Consider the following 5,388-nt stretch of genomic DNA (forward strand, 5'->3'; position numbering starts at 1 on the left):
CCAAGTTGCCCAGGCGGGTCTCGAACCCGCGGGCTCAGGCAATCCACTCACCTTAGTCTCCCAAGGCGCGGGATTACAGGCTGAGCCACCGAGCCCGGCTACGAATGCATTTTAATAGCTAGTTTGAGTTCCTTTCAAGACACAAAGATATGCGTACCTAACAATGGAATTTCAGGCATTGCGGCAAGTTGGTGGGAGCTTAATCTGGGATTAAGTCCTCCTTAAATCACAGCAAAGTATTTGCATTGCCAGAAACAGCATTATATTAATACTCCCACATTGTCACACATTAGGTATTCCAAACAGCTCCGGGCCCATGATATCGGTGCTACTAATTTGGCATTTGAATTCAAACAAGTTGGCATCAAATTCATATACTCACAATAGGGCTTTATAAGAACATTCAGCCAAATTCATGTGAAGTAGGCATATACCTGGTGCCTGAGCATTCACCTGCTCGGAGATGAGCACGCACCTGGACTGATGGGTGGTGACATCTTCAGGAAAGGCGAACAGGGAGACAGCGGAACAGAGCTAAGGCCCAGGGAAGCCTCAGTGCCTCTCACTCAAGTGTTTTGAACCAGACAAAACTGTGCAGGCAGGTGTGCCTGTGTCTGGGGAGCAAATGAGAAGATGAGCATTAAATAAAAGACAGACAGACTCCAGTGGCAACCGGTCTAGCAGGTTCTTCTTGTATCCTTGGGGGGAAAGCCTGTACAAACAGATAATTCTTGCACAATGTCTTTTGGATGAACAAATTTATTTTTTTATGCGCGGACCCTCCACCTAAAAAGAGATTATATCGAAAGATGATTTTCTAGCTGAGCTAATATTTCCCCTGTGGTTTTTGTCTCTAAGACTTGAGAAATAATATCTCAGTTGAATACATGTGTGAGTGGAGCTTGGGGCTGTCAATTTCAGGAATTTGAATAGATACAAGTCCAGGATGGAACCAAAATGAAATAAACCTGTCAAAGATAGGATCCAAATTATGTAGATCCAAATAAACCAAAATCAGAATCTAAAGCTAAGTTCACAAATCACACTATCAAGGCAGAAAATGCCAAAAGATGCAAAACACACGACAGGCATGGTGGCTCACACCTGTAATCCTAGCACTTTGGGAGGCTGAGGTGAGAGAACTGCTTGAGAGCAGGAGTTTGGGGCCAGACTATGCAACATAGTGAGACCTCTTCTCTACAAAAAATTTAAAAAATTAGCTGGGTGTGGTGGCACACGCCTGTAGTTTCAGCTTCTTGCGAGGCTGAGATGGAAGGATTACCGGAGGCCAGTAAGTCAGAACTGCAGTGAGCTATGATTGTGCCACTGCACTCCTGAGTGACAGAGTGACACATCAACTCAAAAACAACAACAAAAGAGACTACAGAAAGACTGGTGATAAACAGTCAAGCTTCTGTATATTATAAAGAGGATTAAAAATGTAAATGGTAGCCGGGCTTGGTGGCTCAGCCTGTCATCCCGCGCCTTTGGGAGGCTGAGGTGAGCGGATTGCCTGAGCCCGTGGGTTCGAGACCCGCCTGGGCAGCGAGACCTCATCTCTACAATAAATCAAAAAATCAGCCGGGCGTGGTAGCGCATGCCTGTAATTCCGGCTACTTGGAAGGCTGAGGCGGAAGGATCGCCGGAGCCCAGCAGGTCGAGGCTGCGGTGGCCGGGAGCGGCCATTGCACTCCAGTCTGGGTGACAGAGTGAGACTCCGACTCAAAAAACAGAACAAAACAAAAATGTAAATGGTGATGAGTGGATTCGGTCCGGCAAAGCTGGATAGGAAATGAGCTCACTTCATCCATCATTTAGGCAAATGTTCATATCTCACAGCCAATCCTGATACCTGAGTACATAGTATTAATATGTTATGGATTAAACCAGCCAGTGTAGGCTTGGTGTGGCGGCTCACGCCTGTAATTCCAGCACTTTGGGAGGCAGAGGTGAGAGGATTGCCTTACCCTAGGCATTTAAGACCACCCTGGGCAACTTGGTGAGACCTTGTCTCCACAATAAATCAAAAATTTAGCCGGGCATGGTGGCGCATGCCTGCAGCGTCAGGTACTTGGAAGGCTGGGGCGGGAGAATCACCTGAGCCCAGCAGGTTAGATAATCCTCTTGCCTCTGCCTCTCAAAGTGCTGGGACTACAGACGTGAGTCACCACATCTGACTTACATTTGCTTACACTGTTCTGTCTGGCAGGAGTTTTTGAGAAGTAATTTTTAGCTGTGATAAGTGTAGGTAGAGGATGAGAGCAATGGCTCAGGCCTGTAATCCCAAGACCAGTTTGAGCAACATTAAAAAAAATTAGCATTATATTAATACTCCCACATTGTCTCCCAAATTAGCCTGGCGTTGGGTGAAGTCCCAGCTACTGGGAAGGCTGAGATCACTTGAGCTCAGGAGGTCAAGATGGCCGCGAGCCATGAACATGCCACTTCACTCCAGCCTGGGCAACAGGGTAAGACCCTATCTCTAAAGAAAAGAAAAGAAAAGAAAATTTACTGGACACGGTGGCTCACACCTGTAATCCCAGCACTTTGGGAGGCAGAATCGAGAGGACTGCCTGAGTCCAGGGGTTCGAGACCAGCCTGGGCAACTTGATGAGACCATGTCTCTACGATAAATCAAAAATTAGCTGGGTGTGATGGTGCATGCCTGTAGTTCCCGCTGCTTGGAAGGCTGAGGCGGAAGGATTGTCTGAGCCCAGCAGGTCAAGGCTGCGGTGGCCATGAGCGTGTCACGGCACTCCAGACTGGGTGGCAGTGAGACTCAGACTCAAAAAACAAAACAAAAAAGAAAATTCAAACTGCAAACCAACCTGGGGTGGGGAGGGGAGAGGGGCTGGCGGGGTAAGAAAAAAGAAAAAGAAAAAGAAAGATATCTGTAGGTAAAAGGAATTGCGTGACTCATTTGGAACAAAGTCACCACTTGTAAACTCATCGAAGAATTAGCATGTGCATGCTATAACAAGCTATTGCAAAAATCTAACAGTAATAGCCTAGCCTTGCAAAGCCTCCTTGCCATTAGTCATACTTTTGCTGATGTGATGTTCCTATTATAGCTTTAGGTTTTAAGTTCAGCATTCCGGTAACTATTTATTCCTTTGGGTTTTGTAGCTATAAATGAAGTTCGATGCTGGGCTCGGTGGCTCAGCCTGTAATCCTGCGCTTTGGAAGGCTGAGGTGAGTGGATTGCCTGAGCCCGCGGGTTCAAGACCCGCCTGGGCAACTTGGTGAAAACTCATCTCTACAATAAATCAAAAAAAAAAAAAAAGAAATTTGATGTTGACTAACGCTATATGATCCAAGCAACTGAACTTTCAGGAGTAGGAATGGTTCCACAAGAGATAATTAAAACATTTTTACCTTTCCCTTTTTTTTTTTTGTCGAAGTCTTACTCCGTCACCCGGGCTGGAGTGCAGTGGCATGTTCATGGTCACCGCAGCCTCGACCTGCTGGGCTCAGGCGATCCTTCCAAGCCTCAGCCTTCCAAGCAGCTGGAACTACAGGCATGCACCACCATGCCCGGCTAATTTTTTTTTTTTAATTTGTTGCAGAGATGAGATCTCGCTGAGTTGCCCAGGCTGGTCTTGAACCCATGGTCTTAGGCAATCGTCTCACCTTGGCCTCCCAAAGTGCTGGGATTATAGGCGTGACCCACCAGGCCTGGCTCTTCTTTCTTTGTAATATGAAAACATATACCCTGAGCATTTATCATAATACTATAAGCAAGGAATTGGCAGTAGCCAGAAACTGCTGGAGGAGTTGGGGGGGATACATAGCATCAAGAAGGGTACCTGATCTCAAACCAGGCAAAGTGGGGACCAAAGGTATGCCCAGACTTTACCTGTATGATGGCCACTCATATGTCTAATCCTGAATTGTACCGCACATCTCTATTTATTTATTTATTTACTTATTTGTTTGTTTGGTTTTTTTTTTTTGAGTTGGAGTCTCACTCTGTCACCCAGACTGGAGGGCAGTGGCCGCTCCTGGCCACCGCAGTCTCGACCTGCTGGGCTCCGGCGATCCTTCCGCCTCAGCCTTCCAAGTAGCCGGAACTACAGGCGTGCGCTACCATGCTTGGCTAATTTTTTGATTTATTGTAGAGATGAAGTCGTGCCAAGTTGCCCAGGCGGGTCTCGAACCCACGGGCTCAGGCAATCCACTCACCTCAGCCTGCCAAAGGCGCGGGATTACAGGCTGAGCCACTGAGCCTGGCTAATTTTTTTTATTTTTTGAGTTGGAGTCTCACTCTGTTGTCCAGACTGGAGTTCAGTGACACGCTCACAGCCACCACAGCCTCTACCTGCTGGACTCAGGCAATCTTTCCATTTCAGCCTTCCACGTAGCTGGAACTACAGGCATGCACCACCATGCCCGGCTAATTTTTTGATTTATTGTAGAGACAAGGTCTTGCCAAGTTGCCCAGGCTAGTCTCGAACCCATGGGCTCAGGCAATTCTCTTGCTTCTGCCTCCCAAAGTGGCTGGGATTATAAGCGTGAGCCACCACGCCCAACTATGTATCCCATATCTTTAAAACACAATACATTTTTTTAAAAAAGAAAAATAAAATACATAGACTATTGCCAATATCATATTTAGATGATACCTATATCAGGTAAGTTTTTTTTTTTTTTTAGTCTGAGTCTCACTCTGTTGTTCAGGCTGGAGCACAGTGACACGCTCACGGTCACCGCAGTCTCGACCTGCTGAACTTAGGTGATCCTTCCTCCTCAGCCTTCCTAGTAGTTGGAACTGCAGGGGCGTGCTACCATGCCCAGTTAATTTTTTGATTTTTATTATAGAGATGAGGTCTCACCAAGTTGCTCAGGTTGGCTCCAACCCCTGGGCTCAGGTAGGTAATACTCCCACCTTGGCCTCCCAAAGTGCTAGGATTACAGGCCTAAACCACCATGACCGGCCATGAGGCAAGATTTCTTTGAAAACAAACACATATTGGTATGATGGATATTCTGAAAAGAATTTAAAAAATTAAAGAAAACACCCACATAATAGGCTAAAGATGATACAGTTTTCAAACTTCAAAATGCATCACATATTGGCTTTCTGCACAGATTGAATAGGAAGGCTTCTTTCTAACTGACACTGAACATAAATTCTTATAAAAATTCTCCTGTGGACGGGCGCCATGGCTCAAGCCTGTAATTCCAGCACTTTGGGAGGCCGAGGCAAGAGGAGTTTGGGAGGCCGAGGCCCAGGAGTTTGAGACCAGCCTGGACAACTTGGCCATAAAAAAATTAGTTGGTTCGTGACCTGCCTGGGCAACTTGGGAGCCCTCATCTCTACAATAAATCAAAAAAATTAGCCGGGCATGGTAGCACGTGCCTGTAATTCCGGCTACTCGGAAGGCTGAG

This window comes from Carlito syrichta, unplaced genomic scaffold (genome assembly GCF_000164805.1).
Source record: "Carlito syrichta isolate Samal-C Ts95f unplaced genomic scaffold, Tarsius_syrichta-2.0.1 Scaffold113135, whole genome shotgun sequence".
Classification (NCBI taxonomy): domain Eukaryota; kingdom Metazoa; phylum Chordata; class Mammalia; order Primates; family Tarsiidae; genus Carlito; species Carlito syrichta.